General features: G+C 38.8%; 1 protein-coding gene across 1 annotated transcript in view; it reads left to right on the top strand.

Moving 5' to 3' along the window:
- The first annotated feature begins 1584 nt into the window (after window positions 1-1584).
- Pla2g4a (phospholipase A2 group IVA) overlaps window positions 1585-23310 on the top strand; it is a 177277-nt gene continuing 155551 nt past the window's right edge. The window contains exon 1 of the mRNA XM_008824261.2: window positions 1585-1699. The gene's annotated coding sequence lies outside the window, so the exon portion shown is untranslated. The remainder of the gene's footprint in view (window positions 1700-23310) is intronic.

The raw sequence follows: 23310 nt of genomic DNA, 5'->3' as shown, positions 1-23310 counted from the left end.
TGGCCCCCTGCCCTGGACTCCTGAGACCCCTGCCCCTCTTTAGGAATAACGGCTCTTTCTCACTTCTGTAAACTGCTTAATTGCTAGGCTGAGAGGACAAACTGCACTGGCCGCATTTTGACTAGTTGTTTCGGGCAAGCCTGGACCTGTCCAAGCATGTCGTAATCTCCACCTACTACCTCCACCCCAGAAGGCTATAGATCAAGCAAGCCCAGGCATATAGCAGTCTTATAAGGTAAGAACAGAGACTTCTGGCCTCACAGATAACAGTCAGCACATTCCATAGCTCTGAGGGTAGCACCTGCCAATAAGAAACCCCCAGGACTGCATCTCTTGTAACCAATCAATTCAAAAGTGTGTTGGTGCGCAGGGACTCCTCGGACCAATCAAGATGTAACTCTGTTATTCCCCTTCTGCCTTGGTCTAAAACCTATAAAAGGCTTCCTCCCCCTGTGATTGGTGCTCTCAGCACAGATCCATTGTGTTGGTGAGGTCTGAGAGCCCGAGCTTAAGCCCGAATAAAGACTCTTTGTTCTTGCATGCCCTCTGGAGTCTGTGGTTATTCTTGGGGGTCCATTCTTTGGGCACAACAAAAGGGACAAAGGAGTCAAGAGTATACTTGTGTGTGTGTGTACGCATGCACACACACGGACAGAGGCAGGGAGGGAGGGACAGAGAGAGAGAATGGTTGTAAATTAATATTCTGACAGTGAAGTGGGAAAAAAGAGAAAAAAATGCAGATTTTTAAGAAATTGAGAGTTTCAATCAGAAGATGAATGCAGGAGTTGGAGGGGGAGGAGGAAAGAGGTGACATGACCTTTGCTGATATGGAAGAGCCTTAGGAGTTTCCAAACCTGGGTACTTGGTACTTAAGATAATGGCATTCCACAGATTCTTATGATGTTTGTTTGTTTGCTTGTTTGTTTGTTTTGAGACAAGGCTCCCTGTGTAACTAATTGGTTCAATAAGTCTTGAATTCATGGAATTTCCTATGCTACCTCCCAAGTGCTGAGAATAGAGGTGTGGGCCACTACTTGAACTTGCATTCTTAAGGAATTTAAGACAGGCAGCTTCTTCATATGACAGTTATCAAGTACTTCAGACTGTGTTGCAAATCTGATCTGTTACTGTTATTTCTAAATCCCAACATAGGTAGTCTGTTCTTTAAAAAATATTTAACTCAGGTATTTTGAGTTTGGGAAGGAACATTTCGGTGGCCTTTAATTTTTTAAAGTGGCCCTACATTGTTCAGCTTTAAAGTACATGTTTTATAATTTGCCTTTAAAATGCTGTAAAAATGTTAAACAGTGTTCATTATCTTTTCAACTTCGTCCTTGCTCGTTTGGAAAAAAGAGGAAGTCGTGAGTGCTTACTGGCAAGAAGTTACACACACACACACACACACACACACACACCCGTAATTTGGGACGGGTTAAGTTAAAGCATGTCATCTGACTTCAAAGGCCCGGTGCTCAAAACTAAACATTTACATTTAGGATATTAATCTTTACCAGAAGAGCTTGCTCCCGCTCTTGAATTCCACCTTAAAACATCTGCAGTCAAGGAGACCAGCCCACATTTTAGCCCCTCCTACCAAGGGGAGAAGACTTTCTTGAAGTCTGAGCAGAGGAAGGATCCTGACTGACAGAAAGCTCCAGGCACCGCGAAGCCTGAGGATTCTCATTTAACTCTGGGAACTGTAAGCCTTAAAATCACTCTTCCCTGTTCGCTTCTCTCCTGCCTCCTTAGCTCTCGGTTTGTGGTACTTGGGAGAAGGAAGGACGCAGGGGAAACCTCTGCTTTTAGTCTGTAAGTCCTCTGCTTTAGAAAAGATGCACAGAGCAGGCTTCAGTTTTCTTCTGATTCACGCAGATTTGCTTTCTTGGGTCCAAAAGCACCTCGGAGTCAAAGGGATAAGTTACTTCCTTCAGTGGGTGCCCGGAAATTTAGCATTCAAAAGCGAAGTGTGGTGGCGCCTACTTGTGTTCCACGTGATGCCCAATGATTACTGATCCCTGGATTTGAGCAGCATGCTGTTTGACAGTAGAGGATTTACAGGGACAGTTTATTGGTTCATTTAAACTTTAAGGTAAAAAAGTCATTTTGGTTACTTATGCCAAGCATTCCAAGATATTTAACATGTTACGGTGTTATGTGAAAGAGAAAATACTGAAAAACCAAATGTGAACTGACAAGCTTTCCAATCCCTTGTCTTTCGGGTTACTTGGTGTGACAGGCGAACGACTCAAACCAGTTTCATGAAAAGATTTTATCAAGCTATATAGATAAGTTTTGAGTGTGAATACTATTTTAGTAATTTTCTTTCAAAGAAGTAAGGGGGGGAGGCGTTTGGTTTTGAAACAATAGTGGTGACTTAACCTATGTAAATCTCTTACAATTTATAGTGACTTTAGTATTTAAAATACATTTTCACTCCAAAATTAGTCAAGAAAGATGCTCCTGGCACTGGTTGATGTTTTAAACTTTCATTCCGTGAAAGCAGATGGAGAATTTCAGGCCACTTAGACTAGTTGCTGTTTCTAACATGTATTTGCAAACTGAATTTGAGGAAGGATTTGCATTTTGTTTCTGTTTGTTGCATAAATTTGAAAATGCAGCCAAAGAGATTCACAGGGAATTTAACAAAATAAACCTGCTGAAAGTCTTCAGATTATATCTCAGCTATGCTAGGAGCTAGTCAGCGATGTTGGAGCTTGTCTTTGTTTTCATTGAGCTCAGGAAGAGTTAAATTTTAAATGATTGTGAAATGCATAGTTTTTAATCTGCCTTTTCTCAAAGAAGTTGTACGAACTTCCTCTAAGGGACACATGTTTTATGGGACAAGACACTCTTTTTAACATTGCAAATTATTTTGTAAGTATTTCACATTTATTTTTAATTGGGAAGAAGAAAATGATGAAATAGTTTTCTTAGCACCTGACAGAGTTCATGTCACAGAAGTCATTCGGAGTGTCTCTTTGTCTTTCTAATGCTGCTACTTAGAAAGCAAAGTCATAAAATGGTTATTTACATATTAAAATATGTTCCAGGAATAAAAAGAGGAAGACAGTAAATAAGGCATGGTTCCTTAACCTCCTTTGTATTTATCATCATGCCTTCCACTCTCCCTCCCTCTTGCAGTGTTTCATTTCTTTTACTTTTTCCTTTCTTTTTGGTCACTATCTCCTTTGCAACCTTGTTGAGGGTCCTTGCAGAATAGTGAACACATGTTCTTCCAATGCACACAAATGTTTTGTTTGTTTATTTGTTTGTTTATTGAGACAATCTCTTATGTAGCCCTGGCTGGCTTGGAACTCTGTATGTAGACCAGGCTGTCCTCAAACTCACAGAAATCCACCTGCCTCTGCCTGAGTGCTGAAATGAAAGGTGTGTGCCAGCCACCATGCTGGACCCCAATGCACACAAGTTTGCAAACACCCTGAAGAAATTCACATGTCTCCAAAGGTAACTTATGCCACACTAAAATGGAGTATTTCTTAGAACTTTGGAGTTTTCTGCTAATATAGCAAAATTAAGTAGCAAACCATTTCATTTATAAGCAAGGGACTGCCTTGTTGTGAGCACTGCACAATGCCCAGATTGGTGCTTGCTCACTGATAGTTTGGAATTCTAAGCAATTTTGGAATTGGTGCAATGGAGAGAACCACCTGTCAAGAAAGCAAGTGATTGAGATTCTAGACTCAACCTCAATAGTAGTCAACCATATACTATTAGGATTGTAATTTTTCTGTAGAGAATAGATCCAAGTTTTTGATTGGACTGTGAAGTATTTGTATTTTCTACTTTTATTCCAACATTCCCAGTGATATTTCCCAGAATCTGCAAGGTTTTTTCATATTATTACTTATTACAAAGATAAATCATACTCATGGCTTAAATTTTGTTAAGTACAGAAAATTACAAAGAACAAAAGGAAAAATATGTATATTCTTCCCTAAGGGGTTAGTTACTTTTAAAATGCCATTCATCCACTTATTTGATCATTGAATAGTTGTTGATTGTCTAGTATACATTAGCACAAAGAAAAAGAATTTATGTATTAGCATTTATTTATCCTTTTATGCATTTTTCTTTATACACTCATTTATAGATTTACAAAGTTGTGATTTCAGTATTCATACTGTTTTCTATGCTGCCTTCCCTTGACTTATAAACTTCTGTAAAAACATTTTTTATAATTATGTACTAGTCTATATTCATCTGTATTTTCAACAAATATTATTGAGTCTGTCACCATATAGGTGATGGTACTCCATCTGTCAACTAGAGAGTATGGCTCTTACCATAAACTGTCTTTAGTCTATGGATACACTGAATCAACAAGTCCTAAATTATTGAATTATGTAGGTTGATTATAATTTTCTATCATCATAAATAATATTTAATCTAGAACCATCATATAAATGTTTGTATGCTTCACTAGAATACAGTCTTGAAAGTGCATTTTCCAGTTTTTTGTTTTTTTTTTCCTTTTTTTTCGAGACAGGATCTCCCTATAGCACTAGCTGGTCTGGAACTCACTATATAGACAAGGTTGGCCTTGAACTCACAGAGATACGCCTGCCTCTGGTTCCCGAGTGCTTGGACTAAAGGTGTGCGCCACCATACCCAGCTCCTTTTCCAGGTTTTAACAAAAATCCCACTACTTTCAAGTGGTGAGGGCATAAACTAATGACGTTATTTCTTTATATTGTTTTTCAACTTTAATATAGGAATACTAATAATTGAGTATATTAAGGATTCTCAAAATATTTAACAAAATGTCATAGAATGCAAGGCATTCTTTTTTACATTTTGCTTTTGAGAAAAATCATATCCATTTGTAAGCAGCTTAAGGCAGTAGAATTTACCTAAGGTAACCCTGAACATTATGATCATAGAGAGTAAACAGCAAATCCAGTCACTTAGACAACTGTTATATGAAAGTAATATTTTCCTTAAAACTGCATATCTTTCTTAAATAAATATGGAAAATGGGGCTGGAGAGATGACAATGGTTAAGGGCACTGGCTGTTCTTGCAGAAGACCTAGGTTTGGTTCCCAGCACCTATATGGCAGCTAATAACTGTCTGTATCTCCAGTGCCAGGGAATCCAACGTCCTCTTCTGGCTTCTGCCAGCGTTATACAACAGGGGTGCACATACATGTAAGAAAACCACTCATAAACATAAAACAAAAATAAATAAATCAAAAAATGAAAAAACAGTAAGTTTAGAAAATGTTCAGAGTATTTATCTAGACGTTTGAACCTTTCAGTATGACTTAAAAATTTCTCAACTTTAACTTTAATATAACAAATATTAACGATTATAGTTGACATAATCAGAGGTTCTTTTGGAATCCCCCCAAAGATTTTAGAAAACCCCAAGGGTCTCAGCAGTGTAGGTGACATTTTAGGGTATAAATAGAAATCCTATAAAAACATCATCTTTCTCATCTTTTGGAGGGTTAGTTTCAGTGTTTCTTGGAACTTTCTTAACAATGGATGAGAACACGTAAGAATATGGAAGCAAGCCATGTCTCCTAGACTTATAATCTCCAAAAATTGGGGAAATGAGAGAGTTTAGAGAAGACGGTCAAAACGTCTATAGAATGACCCACAACTTTGGGGATACCCAAGTTTGCTTAATGTAGAAGAAAATGGAGTTAAGGCCAACGGTTGCTTATGTGGTGACTGTTAATGTTAATAAAAACTTTTGTAAGAAAAAAACTGCCCACATTTGTCAATAATGAACTTCAAGAGAAAGAGCTTAAGCTTTGACCAACTTCATCTTCTATCTCGTGACTGTTGGGGGAACCCAGAGTGATTCTGGAGTTCTTTCCACAGAAGACAGTAGGTAGAGAAGGTGGTGTTCTTCAGATGTGTTGATACCATTATGTGTGTGTGTGGGGGGGGGTTGTACCATATTTTGCTGCTCTAGCTATGTAGGCCTCAGTTTTGTTTTTTAAAACTCTGTGATCCTTAATTTACTCATAACAATTTTTGAAAATACGATTTCCTTCTCTTCAAAAATAAATGTAAATAATGCTGACAACCAGTTTTGAAAAGCTGCACTACCTGTCTCTAATCACTCATTTAATGAATTCAAATGCCTTTAGAGAAACTCAACCAGCGCCTGTGAGTGAACTGGAATCAAAGATAATAGACACGTAGTTCTAGTTTTTACTTAGCACCTGCTCCTTAGCACTGACTCACTGGCTTCCAGCTCCTCTGTCTTCGTACTCCTTTGTTTGACTTTTGGAATCTGCACGCACATTTCGGTATTTTAGGTAACAGTATGTTTTGATTTACAAAACTAATGTGCCTAGCAAGTTATACTTTTTTGGGGGTGTATCTTTTTGAGAAAGGGTCTCCTTGTAGCCCCAGCTGGTATGAGACTCAACTCTGTAGACCAGGCTGGCCTTGAGCTCACAGACATCTGCCTGCCTCTGTCTCTGAGGTGCTGGGATTAAAGGCGTGTGCCACCATGCCTGGCTAAAGTTATACTTTGTTATTTGTTTTCTTACTATTTAATTTATGAGCTGTTTTCTGATTCTCTAGTTTGAAATATATGAGTGCTATTATTTTCTTCTATTTATGTAGCACCATATGAGTTCTAAAGACTGCTTAAGAACTTCATTCATGGGCTGGAGAGATGGTTCAGTGGTTAAGAACACTTGCTGTTCTTCCAGAGGATCCAGGCTCAATTCCCAGCACCTACGTGGCAGCTAAGAACTGACTGTAACTCCAGTTTCACCAGATCATACGCCTTCTTCTGGCCTCCGCAGACTTTGCACGACACCTGCGCACTTACATACATGCAGGCAATATACTCATACACGTAAAAATAAATAAATAAAAAAAGAATTTCATCCATAACGGGCTGTTGGCACATGTTTGTAAACCCAGCTACTTGGGAAACTGAGGCGAAAGAAGAACAAGTTCAAGACTTGCCTGAGCTACAGAGTATGTTCAAGTCATTCTAGGTAACTTAATGAGACCTATCTCAAATTTACAAAAAATTAAAAGATGGCCAGGGAAGTAGCTGAGTGTAGAACATTTGTTTGCCTACCACGCACTAAGCCCTAGCGTCAATCCCCAATACTGAGAAAGAACATAATCTAACAAAACAAATCAACAATGTCATTCATTTTTTTAGTAACGGAATTAGCAGAACAGTTTCTACTAGTTACATCTCACAGACTTGAAAAGAGAAATGTTGGAAACTCAAAACAGCTTCTTTGTCAAAGCATAATGATTTCCTTGTTGATGCACCTCATATTTTTCATTTGACGAATTTGATTTGTTCATATTCCCAGTTTCGATGTGCATTATGTGAGGCTGTCAGCTTCCTACTGCAGCTAACAGAAAGATTATGAAGGAAGGCTCAGAAAGTCCATTGTGCTAAAGCACATTCCCACAACAGCTCAGTTGTCCTGCCCTTATAACTTGGTTACTGATTGACAGAAGAAGTTGCACTAACACTTAAGAATGATTGAAAAGTAGTTTATAATTTATAATTTCAGGTTTTTTAAAAAACTACTTGGTATTTTGTACAGACACATACTGCTTTAAAAAAATAAAAGATTGGGGCTGGAGAGATGGTTCAGTGGCTAGGAGCACTGAGTGCTCTTACAGAGGACCCAGGTTTGATTCCCAGAATCCACGTGGCAGCTAACAACTGTCTGTAACTCCAGTTCCAGGGCATTCAACGCCCTCTTCTGACCTCCATGGGCATTGCATGCTACGGGTGCACCTACGTGCATGCCGGCAATACACTCATACACATAAAATAAGATAAATAATAAAAATAAAGATCATAATGTTTTATCAAAAGCACAAAATAGACATACTGAGGAGTGATTTTGGATTTTTTTCTTTTTCTTTTTTTTTTGGTCTTTTTGAGACAGGGTCTCCCTGTAGCCCCAGCTGTCCTGGAACTCACTATGTAGACCAGGCTGTCCTTGAACTCACAGAGATCTGCCTTCCTCTGTCTCCCAAGTGCTGAGATTGAATACATGTACCACCATACCGAGTGAGGAGTGATTTTTTTTTTAATGAGTCATATAAGAAATACTTATTTTACCAAAGGTTTGACATCCAGGTTGGTAACAGTCTCTCACACTATTCAGAGTCTTACCTCAGCGTCTATGGCTCTTTCTTTCCCTTGTTATGCCAGACAGTCAGTGTAAATCACTTGCATTCACTGTTTGCAGAAAAAGCAGTTTATTTTGCTTTTCTCCACCATCCAGTAAGGCAGATTCTCCTTTTCAGGGTGAAAACCAACTTCAGTTATAAACTTGTCTTGATATACATGTGCATGACTTGGTAATATATAATATATAATATCTCAGGGTTGTATGCTGAATGTAGCTCTGCTGCTAGAAACATCAGGCAGCAATAACTTCTGAATTTCAGTCAATGAACTGGCACACTTCCCCTTTGCCCCAGACTTCGGGCCCACAGCTTGGACATGATAAAGAAGTTGAGTGTGGAACATAAGCCACAAGCTGCATGTTAACCCCTGGTGGAAAGATGCTTTCTTGTTGAATTCCTGGATCTGTACATCCAGAAGACACTGTCTACCTAGAACAGAACAGGGGAGAAAAAGAATGTTGAATGTTTCTTCAGCATTGATATTTATTTATGGAAATAAAAAGGCAATTCATTTTATGGATTTTTTATCTGTATTTTATGTGATATTATAAAAACATTGAGAAAATGTAATTTAGAACAATTATGTCAGAATTTATAGAAAATCAAAATGGGGAAAAGTGCTTCAAGAAATAAGTATGCAGTTATTGGGTAATTCTTTATAGAGTCTTTCATTTATGATTAAGATTCTTTAATATCTGTCAATCACTCATTGAGTCTCCGAAAACCTCAAATATGTTTCAACCTCTTTTTCATTCGATGGTCATAATGAAGAGGGAGAGGAATATGAAATTGGCTGAGGTTATGAACTTAGATTTTAAAAAAGAAGCAGGCATTTTTGTAGTTCACGGCACTGTATTTTACCTTCTGTGTATAGTGTACAATGTCCAAATAACATCTTTTAACTATTGGTGTATTCTTATTCTTAGAAGTTGCCACTAACACATTTTAGGAAGATTTTTCACAGCAAAAATTCTAACTTCAAATATTTTTTGGAGTCAGGTATAGTGCTGCAGGCCTGTAAATCTCAGCTACTCAGGAGCCTGAGTCAGGGAGAACATAAGTTTAAGGCCTACCTTAAGGCTATATAGTGAGTTCAAGGCCAGCCTGAGCACTTTAGTGAGACCATGACTCAATGAGAGCAGTGAAAAATAAGGTGGGGGCTGGAGAGATGGTCAGTGGTTAGGAGCACTGGCTGCTCTGACAGAGGACCCAGGTTCAATTCCTACCACCCACATGGTGGCTAACAACTGTCTGTAATTCCAGTTCCAAGGAATTCGATATCCTCTTCTAATCTCTGCAGGCATTGCATGACATGGGTGCACTTACATACATGCAGGCAATACACTCATACACATAAAATAAAAAATAAAAAATAACAAATACAATAAAAAAAAACTAAGGCCAAGTTTATATTCAGCAGTACTAAGCTAAGCTTGCTTAGCTTGTGCAAGGTAATAGCAAAAAACTAATAAATAAATAACAAAATAAAAATAAATTAAAATGTTTATTGAGGAAAAGATTTAATTTACAACTGTTAAATTATGGCTTATAATCTACTAGTATTTATTTTCTGAGCTACAGCAACCAGGGATTTAAATTTAGAATATATAAAAGTTCACAATATTTAAATGGAATTTTTCCTCATGTTTGAATTTTCTGATGTAATGTCTCTCTTGTTAGTGAAAAATAAGAAAATAGTCAACTCTGTGACATTTATCTTTCAAGGAAATTATTGCTTAATTTAAATTATATTTTAGATTGTCAAACTTTTTTGGTTTATTAATACATTCATTACATGTCAGTAAAAGACATTCATGTGCTTTATAACATAAAAGATACCCTATTAGCACAAGGTAATAATACATATAATAAATTATTAATACTAACTAATATGTATTATCTATAATTATGCATATTAACAAATAATGAATCAATCCATTTAAGTTATTAAAGTTGCTTAATATATAGCCCCTTTTTCGGACTTTTTGAGAAAGGGTCTCCCTGTAATCCCAGCTGGACTGGAACTTGCTATATAGACCAGACTGGCCTCTGACTCACAGAGCTCTGCCTGCCTCTACCACCTGAGTGCTGTGCCACCATGCCTGGCAATATATAACACTTTAAGTTACTTACTACATAGCACTTTGTGTGTGCTATATAGATGATTAATAAGAATTGTTTAATATTACACATCATATGTATTGATAAAGAATTTAACATGCATTAATACTTAAGGTACTAATAAAATACATTTTTCAAAACCAAAATTTGAACAGATACTAAGAATTTCTACAAACAATTTTCATCACCACAAGAAAAACAGCTCTTAAATGAATTATAATTTTCTGTGAGGAAGATAATTTATTTTTTTAAGATTTATTTTTATTCATGTGTCTGTGCATATATGCACATGTATGTATATGCCACATGTGTGCAGTTGCCCTTGGAGGACAGAAGAGGATCCTCTGGAGTTGGAGTTACAGAAGGTTGTAAGTCACCCAAAATGGGTGCTGGAAGTGAACTTGGGTACTCTGGAGGAGTAGTAAATGCTCTTAACCACTGAGCCATCTCCAGCCTGGAAGAAGGCAATTTCTATATGCCATTTTATGAATACACATAATATGCTTAGAAAAGTAATGGAATTATGTCGTTAATTCTTAACAGAACCAGTGATGTATGAAGCAGTTTACTTGGTTTATAGTCTCCATGTTCACATAAGAATTTTGTCTTGGTCCAAAGTTTTTGCTCCCTGGACTGTGCATTTGTCCCTTCAGTACATTTTAATGACTAGTGACAACCTGATAGGCACTGTCTTGGATTTCACATATACCTGAGTGAATGAACCAGATGTAGCTGTGCCTTTCTTAGAGAGCAGAGACAAAAAGTGAACAAACAATAAGAAAATGCGCTTCAAGAACAGAGAGTCAATGGGGAGAGGGAGGACAGCAAGGACTAGCTGAACGGTCACTTAACACATGGGGGGGATGCTGAGAGAGGCGAGGAGTGGGAGACAAATGGAGACAGGCTAACCTGGATCAAAATGGTTCCTGGTAGAGAACAGCACTTGTAAAGAAACTTGCAAACAACAAAAAATTAGATGGGGCGGGGCTGGAGAGGTGACTCAGCAGTTAAGAGCACTGGCTGCTCTTGAGACCAGGGTTCAGTTCCCAGCACCCACATGGTGGTTAACAACCGTCTGCAACCCCAGTTCCAGGTGATCAGACACCCTCTTATGATCTCTGTGAGCCCTCCACAACATGGGTGCACCTGCCTACATGCAGGCAATACACTCATATACATAAAATAAAGTAAAAATTAGGTGGGAAACCAGGGATTTAGGGTAATATCATGGGAACAAAGGGAGAGTAATTCCATAGAAAACACAGGCTGAGTAACACGAAGATGGAAGAGTGGCTTCCTTGTTAGAAAAAGTGGAGGCCGTTCATGATCTTGACTAGGTCAGTTTCTGTGGACTGGTGGGGACAGACATCAGAGGAAACTGGAGGTGGGATGGGAATGCTTGTGGCCAGTGGTCAGTGAGATCTGGGTGCAGCAAGCAAAGCATCCTTTCAGGAAGGAGCAGGGATTAAGTAGATAGCAGGTTTCCAATCAGATAATCTGACTGAAACTGAAGTTTGATGGTTCAGGAAAGTCTGCCATCAGAATAAAGTCCTTGGGGAGGAGAGGGTTTTCCATCCAGAGAGCCATATGTACCAGGTGTTCCAGGAGAAGCAATGCTGCCCCTTTAGTGAGGGACGGTTACATACAGGGGAGTCCTAAGCTAAGATAGGTGGGTGGGTGAGACCCTAGAATGGGAGAAGGGAGCCAAGTCACTTCCTGTAGTGGTGATATATGTTCATCGGACACCTTTGGTGCTACAGTGTTGAGAGCCTCTTTAGGTTCTGAGATGGCAAACTAACATGAAAGGCGTAGAAGACATAAAATAGTTTCTTTGAAGCCATGTGTAAAAGACAGTACAAAGAAACAGACTGGTTTTAGAATGGGCGGTAATTTTTGCTTTCCAGAAAGGAGGAGAAGAGAGGGAGGAAGGAATGAAGGGAAGGAAGTTCTCAGAAGCCCTGAAAATAGAACTAAACAAAACAAAAACCCAAATGTAACCAACCCCTAAACAGAAAACACCCCAAATAAAGCTGCTTAGAAATCCAGCAGTTTTTAGGAAAAAGGAGTCCAAGTCAGTTAGTAACGAGTAGGGTGGCACACCTTGGTTTGATTTCTGGCAGGCTGGAAGGAAGCCTTTGTTCTTCTAAACCCTCTAGGATTCCTTGCCTCTCCCTCACTTTGTTAGGCCTGGCTCTACACTTCAGCGAATCCCAATGGCTCTTTACCTGTTCTAGCAGCCATAGATCTGGAATCTGTTTTCTTCAAGTCCTAATTGGTAGAATTGCTGCTATTATGGTTTTAAGTTAGGAATGTTTAACAGTTGGCCTCCCCTGCTTTGCTGGGTGCCCAGCCAAGTTCTTAGGTCTGGCCTGTAGTGTACACCATCAGCCTTTTTGTCCACCACTATAGTTTCTGAGGGCATTAACAAATATATTTATTTTTATTTTAAGACATTTGTTTTGACAGGTCAAACTAAGACTCAGTGTTTAGCCCAGGCTGCCTTAGACTAGACCATGCTTATGCCTCAGCCTCTTGGTGCTGGGAATACATGTGTGTGCCATCACTCTTGGCTCTGAGAGCACTTTAGTGTTCTCTCCAATTAGGGCTTTCTAGAATTTGAACTGTTAGAATTTTATAGTGTAGGATTGGGAGTGTAGCTCACTCAATGATAGAGTGCTTTCCTAGCATGTGTGAGGCCCTGGGTCCCATTCCTAGCACCACAAAAATCAAAACCAAAAACAAAACCAGAATTATATGTCAAAAACAGTCATAAAACAGTAATCCAAAAAGATCTTTCTCACAGCCCTGCTATCAGGATGTGCTTTCTTGCACCTGACATAAACCCTTCATTTGTGTCTAAAAATCATTTCATTTGCTTCTTTTTCAATCATTAGAGTTTTAGGGAACAGCTGGTTACCATAACAAAGTGAGCCCCCCCCCAGGACTAAAACAATATTATTGAAATATTCACTCATACATTTCTTCAAAGTTGAAAGATCGTATTTTTCTGAACTCCATTAGCCATGTTCACAAATCTTCTTCAGATGAAAGAGCCTTATCTTTGAAGTAACTAAAACAGTGGGGTCTGAGGGGCTCAAACTGGCCAGCACAAGAGAGGAGGGCATGCTCTGGTCAGGTGCTTGGAGATTGTTCTGGGCTCTGCTGTTCCCAGTGGGACAGCAACTGTTCCTACCTCCCTCCTTCCCTGTCTTTCCTCCCTTCCTGACAAGTCATGCAATGGGGAAGTCACTGTGCACTTTATTCCTGGTTCTGCCCATATTTCTTAGGTTATGGTTTAGTTACAGTCATCTAACTTCCTCATCTATAGAATGAAAGGGAGAAAGAGTCTAACATTGTTTTTGTTAATATATTTAGAAAAAAGTCAAGACAAACAAAAAAACCCAGCAACAGAAGCCCAACCGAAATTTCCTTATAGATTTAATTAATGCCCTGTCACAGCTTTCTGGATGGCTGAGCAAAGACTGAGGAAATATAAGTTTCAGGTTTGGGACGAATGCTAGTCTGTCTAATTCATTCCATGCTATAGGACACTCAAATATTCAAGGTGTAGTACAGGTGCATTAAGGTGTCAGCAGAAGTAGATGGTACAGAAGACTGTATTTTCTTTGATTTTACCCTTTATAGTGCTAGAAGTTATTCTGTCCTCAAAAATTTTACATCAAACTTCAGAACTATGCTGATATACCATGCAAAGGTTGAAAGGAAGTGTGCTTCAAAGACACCAAGGCAGATATAAATATTATTTAACCTCTACAGACTGTCACGATGCCATGTACTTCATGTAATTGTTTTTCTTTATAAGTTAATTTTTTAATATTATTTTTTATTGATTTTTGTGTGTGTGTGTATTGCATACAGAATATCCCAAGCAATCTTATTTATCTTTATACCCGCATCCCAAATTGCGCCCTCCCATAGCCTCACCCCTGCCCCCATTCCACTGGAGCCCATATACTCTGTCATCCCTATTACTGTCCACTGGGTTGTCAGCACCCCCAGCCGTTCCCCAGTGCAAATCCATCCACTGAGTCTAGTCAGCCTAACTAGAGATTCTTGTTTTAGGAAGATCAGCTGTTCCTCATCTAGCAGCAATCAGTTGCCAACATTCCTTTAGATAAGATTGGGGTCTGCTGTTCATTTTCCCAGTTTTATGCTGGGTTACTATCTGGGAGTTTCTTGGGCCACCCTGGCCAACAACTTAAAGGAAGGTATCTCCTGTCCGGCATTGTTTCTTGTTATGTAGCACATGGACTCGTAAAGAAATATACTGATCACTTTAGTCTTTGATTATACTTTCCTTCTGGGTGTTTAAGACCATAGAGTTGGCCCCCCAAAAATACAATTCATTTTTACTCTTAAGGTCATTTGAGGATCTGTTCCTCAGGGGTCACATTGCCTTGGGAGGAGCCCCTGGCTCCTTTCTTTTACCAGTTCCATCTATCTGAAGATAGGTTAATGTTTTTTATTTCATGGATTTTAAAATGTCATGCTGTATCAAGAAGTTTCTATTCTTCTCTGGACTTCCAAAATAAGATTAAGAACCCAAGAATACTTCCCTCAAAGACAAACTTGCTATTTACAGACTTCTTAATCCTGCAAAAGACTATGTTTCTTTTTCATTTGAAAGTGACTTGCCAATCACAGTCTCTAGAGGCACATTTGAGAAGAAAATGGTAAACTTGAACTTGAACCCTTATTTCATGCTACACAGTCCTGGAACTGCAGAATTCTTTTCTCATGTTCAATGGTTTAACTTCACAATGAGGCCAAGACAGGTGGGTAAAGAGCTTCTCTGAGCTTGCACAACTCCTATTATATTTTTTCTTTTCTTTTTTGAGACAGGGTCTCCCTGTAGCCCCAACTGGCCTCGAATCAGACCAGGCTAGCCTTGAACTCACAGAAATTCGCCTGCCTCTGCCTCCTAAGTGATGGGATTAAAGGTGTGCGCCACCATGCCCAGCTCATGTTTTTCTGTTAGTTTGTTCCAATTAAAGATTATAGTTCACATCCACACATTTCGTTACAGAGAAGATTTTTCTGAAATAGTTCTTGTGTGATGCTAGTTGAAAAGCAGAGCAAACCCAGAGTGAGGAAGAGTTCATCCAGAAATAAAATGTCTTTCATGAAACGGTTCTGCCCGTGAGATGGTTTTCCTGGAAGTTTTGCCTCACTCTGCTGAGAAGGCAGAGAAGTAAAGTGGGTCTCAAAGCATGCCATGTTTCTTAACATTTTGTACCACATCATTAATCACTTTTATCAGTGTTTTTTGGGAGAAGGCACAGCATCCCTATCCTATATTTTCTGAATGAATGTAGCATATTTCCACCTGTCAATATGATATGACCCATATTGGTCTCTGTGACAAAAAGAGTTTTTAAAACAATCTGTGTAATATTTGGAGGGAAACAACTTGTAACTATGTTTCAAACCTGGGAAAGAATGAAGATAAAGGTGACTATAAGCTTTATTTCATCAAGCTCATGGAAAAATTTGGTTACTAATTTTTCTCAAATTCTATATTGAGCCAACTCCATACCAACAAATAGTAACTTGGTAACTTAAAAAAATTGAACAAACTAAAACATGTATATGTTTTTTAATTTTGATTTTTTTCTGATAAAAAAATATTTATTGTTTTTGTTTTATGTGTATGAATGTATTGCCTGCATGTTTGTAAGTGCACCCACATTGTGCAATGCCCACTGAGTCAGAAGAGAGCATCAGGTCCCCTGGAACTGGAGTTATAGATGGTTGTTAGCCGCCATGTGGGTGCTAGGAATTGAACCTGGGTCATCTGTAAGAGCAGCCAGTGTTCTTAACTTCTGAGCCATCTCTCCAGTCCCTATTTTGAGTGTTTAAAAAAAAAAAAAATAGTGCAAATCCTGAGGTGCAAAGAAAGAATGCCTGGTTGGAAATGAAGGAGGATGTTCAATTATTCTCTAGTTGAGCAAACTTGGCTAGGTTTTCATGTTCCTTAGGCCTCTGCTTCTGAATTTGATGCACAGTGATTACAGTGCATAAAAAGCATGTAATAAGGAGTATTTCCCCCAACTTCAAAAGTTGATGACTTTAAAATATAGCCAGAATGACCAGTTGCTTTTGGCTATCAAGAGGTGAAAGGATGGAAAATAACAGCTAACTGGAATGATCAAGGAAAGAACCTAAGAAAATAGGCTGCTGAATGAGGAGATTATTGCTTCCTTTGTAATTCAGCACTGGAATTGGGCTGGCCAGTTTCCTAACTTAAAATGGGCAGGTTCCCCTGAGTGAGTATTTCCCAATGGAGCGGCAGTGTAGCAAAGTACTACTGGAAGGCAGTAAGTACAGTGCTTCATTGATACAGAATGCTTGGGGGTGTGTGTGGGAGCTTGTTGTTAGATGGGGGTGACTGCTGTCTTTTAAAATGTGCTGTGTTGCCTCCTGACCACCCACACAATCCTGGCTCAGTTGCAGATCTTAAAGTAGCTGGGCTCCTTAAGTAACACCTCTCTGTTAACGATTGGGTGCGTGTTGTGTTGTTGCTCAATTATGTCATGAGCTGAATCATACTCTCTCTGAGGTGTTCATACCTGGAAGCACTGGCCCCCAGTACCTCAGTATGTAGCTGCATTTGGAGATTGGGCCTTTAAAGGGAAGATTAATTCAAAACAAGATGGATGAGCCATAATCTAGTCAGACTGCTGTCGTCATAACAGAAAATTTGAACACACAGAGACGTTTGTGGCACATGGTTAGAGGGGAAGGGGCGTGTGGGGACGTGGTAAGACCACCACCCAAAAGCAAAGGAGAGGCGAGGCGATGCTGAAGAGTCTGAAGCTCAATATTTTGATTTTGGACTTTCACCCTCTAGAACTGAAAGAAAACGAATGTTAGTCACTCCATCCACAGTATTTTGTTCAATAAAACGTGACACTTTCATCATGCCGCCTTCTTTCTAAAGCTGTCTCATAACGCCTTCTTATTGCATAATGTCCCAAAATTTCTGCCTGTCTGTAGTATCTTTTTTCTCTGTCAAAAATTGTGTTGTGTATGTGTGTTTGTCCGTGTGTACACATGTACATGCCTATCCTAGCATGTGCATGTGGAGGTTGGAGGACAATTTGTAGGAGTTAGTTCTCTTCACCATCTGTGTCCTGGACATAGAGCTCAGGTCATCCAGCTTGGTGTCAAGTGCCTTTGCCCACTGAGTGATCTCATCTCCTCTGCAGCATCCTTTTCACAGTGGCAGAAGGAAGTAGAAAGAATTGGTATGCGACAGAAGGTCAGAATTCTAGGCTAGCTTAGTCTTGCTAATGAATGTGAATTTGCCTAAGTATGAGTTGCCAATTAACCAATCAAAAAATTGTTATTAATAATTATTATCTTGTTATGAAAAATAAATGAGGTGGTAGGTCGGGCTAGGTGGCGCATGCCTTTAGTCCTGGTAGTTGGGAGACAGAGGCAGGTGGGTCTCTGTGACCTGGTCTACATAGTGAGTTCCAGGCCAGCTGGGGCTACAGGGAGACCCTGTCTCAAAAGACCAAGAAATAAATAAATAAATAAATAAATAAATAAATAAATAAATAAATAAATAAAAATGAGGTGGAGCACAAATATCACTTAACGAAATACCAGGGAAATATTTAACAAGCATTAATTTTAAAAAATTAGCATTTGAACTGGCATCTGCTTAGATAACTTGCAATTTATTTTTCTAGATTCTATGAGTAGGAATTTCCCTTCAACTGATTCTTAACATGTGACTTCATCTATGATCAGGGCAGTTTTTCCCACTGCACATGAAAAATTCTTCATTTGCTTATTCATCTTTCCATCAAGAAGAGTTAAATAATCACTCTGGGTCCAATGTGAGATCTCGGGGAAGGGAATAGAACTCTCCTCATGCTCAGAGTTAGGGACATAGATTGTGTGTAATGGTCAGGTGGTACACACCATTGTGCCAAGATGCCAGGTGGAAATACAAGGCTCTGAGCTAGTAGATATATTAAGAGAGGCCTTTCTTCACAGTGAATGTTTACAGAACCCTGAATGGCAGGCAGACATTCTCAGATATGTTGGGTGGGCAGAAAACTCCAAGGAGAGCTGGTGTTGAGGATAGGCCTTTCGCTAGAGGGAACATTTCCATTTCCCTTTCCTGTTGTCTTCAGCTTAGTTACTGCTTTTCTCAAGTTCTGTTTTAAACCACTGAGCTCTTCTCTGAAACTCTGGCAAGTATTTTGTATATACTTGTCTATTTAAACAATGAGCTTTTAGTGATGCACATTTGAGAGCTTAGGCAGCAGCGTCAGAGACCTAAGAATAAAAGTAGAGAGGAAAAAATGAGTTCAAAAGGATAGCGTGGGTACCAGACTATAGTGCCAGGTGCCTCCCTGGGAGATGTTGGCAGGCTCTATGCAGTGATGTTCCTGGCTTGAGAAGCCAACCTAGTTAATGTCTGATCTGTGTCTTTGAGTCTGGAGTTGTGTGTTCACATTTCCTTCGGAACAAGAAACTTTTTAGGTTTTCTATGCTAAAGTAATATGACTTGGGATATATTTCTTGTATAAATCAACTCATTTATTTATCTTAATTCCTACTTCTTTGTTTTGCTGTGCCTGTTGTTAATATCAAACTCTTTGCGTAGCCTAGTTTTAAAAAAGTACTACTGAAACCATTCAAGAACAGAACTTTGGTGGTTCCTGCTTGATACGCGCCTCTAGGAAAGACATTGATGGGGCAGAGCATAAGTGCTTTTCTGTTTTCAGAGCACCTGTTTACCCAGCACAGTGGAGAAAGCCATGACTCCAGGTCATTGGCCCAACATTTTTACTAGAGCATAAGTGCTTTTCTGTTTTCAGAGCACCTGTTTACCCAGCACAGTGGAGAAAGCCATGACTCCAGGTCATTGGCCCAACGTTTTTACTTTTTAAAATCCTGGTGGATTAGAAAGATTAGTAAGTACTTCATATTTTCTATTAAAACTCATTGTTGATTATAAAAAGCACATGGTCCTTATAAAAATTGCTTAGCAGAGTGACCAACTTCAAACTTCTTGGAAATCTCCTTAGAGTCAAATATAACTCATCTGAGGCAGTTTGGGAAAACATTAGTTTTGTAAACAATAGTAAATGATTTTATTTATTTTGTTTGTCATTCTCTAAGCACTTGGTTGGAATTTACATGTATTTTTTTCATTTCATCTCCCCAATGGCTCTGTGAGGTACAGGGACCACTTACTCATTTTACAGCCAGGGGAATAGAAGATCAGGGTGAGGAAGAGGGAGAGGAAGGGAGCGAGGAAGACAGAGGGGGAAGGGTAGCAAGGAGGAGGGAGAGGGAGAGGGAGAGGGAGAGGGAGAGGAAGGGAGCGAGGAAGACAGAGGGGGAAGGGTAGCAAGGAGGAGGGAGAGGGAGAGGGAGAGGGAGAGGATGGGAGTAAAGGCTCTGTTTGGCGCTGGTGGAGAAGGTGGCACTACTCCAGTGTGGAGTTTCTTGTGTCCTCTGTGCTGCCCAGGAAATGTCCCTGTTCCTCTTGCCAAGGCTCTAATTATAACTACCCATTCCCTTTTTGCTACGTCACCCTCTGCAGAGAGACAGAAGTGACAAAGCACTTCAGTCTGGGTTTTTGTTCTTAATCACTTTTTCTGAGAAGCCTGTCTTGCCCTGACAACATGACTAAAATGGTCTTGGTCAGACCACACACTATTAATTGCTCCCTGAACGCCAACAGTCGCATGGCATGTGTGTTGGGAAGTAAACTCAAATTCTCTTCTTGTTAGTATTCTGGAGATTTCTAACTATAGAATGTAGAAACAAAACAAAACAAACAAAAAACAAGCAGTCACAACCAAATCATGACCTTCACATCTCTTACTCCAGACTTGAAAGACAGTCTTTACTCACTAAGACTGGTTATTTAGCTTAGTTACAAGAAATTTAAAAAAAAAAACATCAGTTTTATGATCTCCTATAATAATGGTTGTGCAACATAGTTGCAGTAAGATTTCCAGGGCTAAGCTAATTGTGGAGATAGAAGCAGTTTCCTAGTGTTTAATGTGGATAGTTGGACAGAAATGCCTTTATACCACAGAAACCCAAAGTATCTGCTGTGCTCCTCACAGTCATAGGAGGGGAAAAGCTGGTAAGTGGAAGCCGATTCCTGACTGGAATTGAAAGTGTAGTCATTAACAATAATTACCAATGATTGTGATTTTTGTTCTGAGGAAAAGTGATCATGTGTTAACAATTTTCCCTTAGGATTGCTTTCCTGTTTCCTGGAATGAAAGTTGAACATACAAATTAGACCACATACAAATTAGACCTATTGACGTACACTGGATACACTGGATTTTACACATAAGCTATTTAAATTTCAAAGCAATTTAAGATAAGAAATTCCTGAATTATTATGAAGAATTCTTATGTTCCAATAACTAAGTTCTTCCTGCTGTAATATCTTTTAGAACCAAAACACATTATCAGAATCAGGAAAATGACATTGCTGCAATGTTGTAGGCTTTATTTAGATTTTTATTGGTCCTTGGTATGTGTTAGATTTTATTCAATCTGACATCCGTTGACTTTTGCCTAGAAGTCAAATCCGTGTATATGTAAATTTTTTGTTTTTGTTTTTGAGAGAAGTTCTAAATATGTAGCTGTTTTTATTTTTTATTCATGCATGTGTTTATTTTTAGTTATTTATATTTTAGATTTTTACTAACATTAACTATATATAATAATGAGTTTCATGACATTTGCATATATGTACGTAATGTATTGATCATATTCACCCCCATTACCCCATCTTCTGCCCCTCTACTTCTGTTGATTCCTTTAATTTTTTTTTTTCTTTTCTGTGAACCAATGAGTTTCATTAGGGTAACTTACAGAAAAATGGGCAAAGGATTATTTACAGATGTATGGTCAAGTTACCAATGGCTGTATCACTAAAGAAAACATCTCTTTCCTATAGTAAACATTAAGTCTCTGTAAGTCCTCAAGGAAAGAACCAAGACTTATCAACCCCTCCCTGCTCCATGACAGGATATTGATGGGCCCAATTATGTATGGGTAATCAGATGCTGAGAGTTCAAGAGTGTGATGACCATGCCATGCTTAGAAAATATCACTCTACCCCCTGGTCCAGCTCTTAGATTTTTTTCCACATCTATTCTAGTGTTCTCTGAGCCTTAGGTAATATGGATGTCCTATTCAGGGATGAGTATTCAGTAATGTCTTATTATTCTCCCTTTGACCAGTTATGAATCTCTGCAGTAACTGCTACCCACTGTGAAAGGAAGTTACTCTGACCAAAGCTGGAAACAGCTCTATCTATGGCCATAAACATAAATATTTAGAAGTCAATTTGATAGACATATCCTTTCTATTTAGCAAAACAGCAGTAGTAGCTTTCCCATGACCTCCCCAGCCATGGGATTTGATGAAGTTTACATGAAGTTTGAAGAATTCATGAAGACATGAATTCTTTCCTGTTGAATCCAATCAGAAAGTAGTAGGTTAACCACATAACAGTCATGCCACTATTGCACCATCATATCCATTTTGCCTTGCAGGTTGGTAGTCCAACATGCAGCATCCATAGCTGAATAAGACCATTGAGGATAGTTCTTCTTCACTAGCCCAGAAGCCTTCACAATACCTTCTGGATCTATGAAGGCTAGCTAAGAGGGAGTTACAGCTTGATTTCTGTTTTACACCAAAGCCTGTAGTATATTTGGCAACAAGTTCTTATGATGTAGTTCTAGTGGTCAACCAACAGCAGATGAACTAGAGTGTTGCTTTAGAGGCCTCGGGGGCCTCTTGGGTCAGGCTGTTGAACCCATGATCTTCCTGCCTCAGCCCTGAGTGCTGGGGTTACAGGTGTGTGCCCCCATACCTGGTTTTACATTTAACGTTATTAGATATAGGGTTGGATTTCCGTTTGTGATTGTGGTTTCTGTTTTCTCAACATTTCATTTCTTTTTTATATTTACTTTTATTCTTCTGTTCCTTGCATTATATATATATATATTTATATTCTATTTTTGAATGAGTTTCTTAGTAGTTCTAGGAATTAAACTATATACATTAGCTTATTACAATCTGCTTCATGTAGGTAGTAACAATTTTTATAAAAATAGACTTTCGTGTAATTACAATTCTCTACTTCTTTGTGCTGCTGTTATATATCTTAACTGTAGGCATTATAAACCCAATAATATAGCATTGTAGCATGTTTCTATAAACTTTATGCTTTCTAAAAAATTTAGAGATACAACTAAAACAATAGACTATTTAATATTGATCTACACTTTACTGATGCTGGTATTATTCATCCTTTCCTATGGATTCAGTTTCCCTTTGGTGTCATTTCCCTGCTCCAGTACAGTTACTAAAGTTACTGTATTAGTTACTTTTCTGTTGCTGTCATAAAACACTATGAACAAGGGAACTTATAAAAGGAAGTGCTTATTTAAGCTTATGGTTCCAGGGGAATTAGAGCCTGTCATGGCTGGGAGACCTGGTGGCAGGAGGTAGCTGGAGTAGGAGCAGAAGCTAAGAACTTACATGTATAAGTCAGCAGTGGAAGCAGCACATGACTGGAGATCTGGCAAGGCCTAAGAACTTTCTAAGCCTGCCCCTGATGACATGCTTCCTCCATCATGGTCACACCTTCTAAGACTTCCCAAAAGAGCACCACAAAGTGGGGACAAAATATTCAAATATTGGAGCCTATGGGGGACATTCTCATTCAAATCACCATAGCTGTACTCTCTCCTCTTTTGTGTTATAGTTTTCCTATATATATTGCCTCTTTAAATAAGCTCAATGCAATTTTATAATTATCATATTATGGAATCAACATGTAATAGTTATGAGAATAAAATAGAACAATATGTTTATAAATTTTTTTAATTGTACTTAACTTTATTGGTGCTTCTTGTTTCTTTGTGTGGATTTGAGTTACTGTTGGCAGCCACTTCCTCTCAGCCTCAAGAACTTTCTTACTATTTCATTTCTTTTCACTGTTT

The sequence above is a fragment of the Nannospalax galili genome, unplaced genomic scaffold (genome assembly GCF_000622305.1).
Source record: "Nannospalax galili isolate Female #2095 unplaced genomic scaffold, S.galili_v1.0 scaffold227, whole genome shotgun sequence".
Taxonomy (NCBI): Eukaryota; Metazoa; Chordata; class Mammalia; order Rodentia; family Spalacidae; genus Nannospalax; species Nannospalax galili.
The sequence above is the reverse complement of the archived record's forward strand: the minus strand, read 5'-3'. Positions and strand labels throughout refer to the sequence as shown.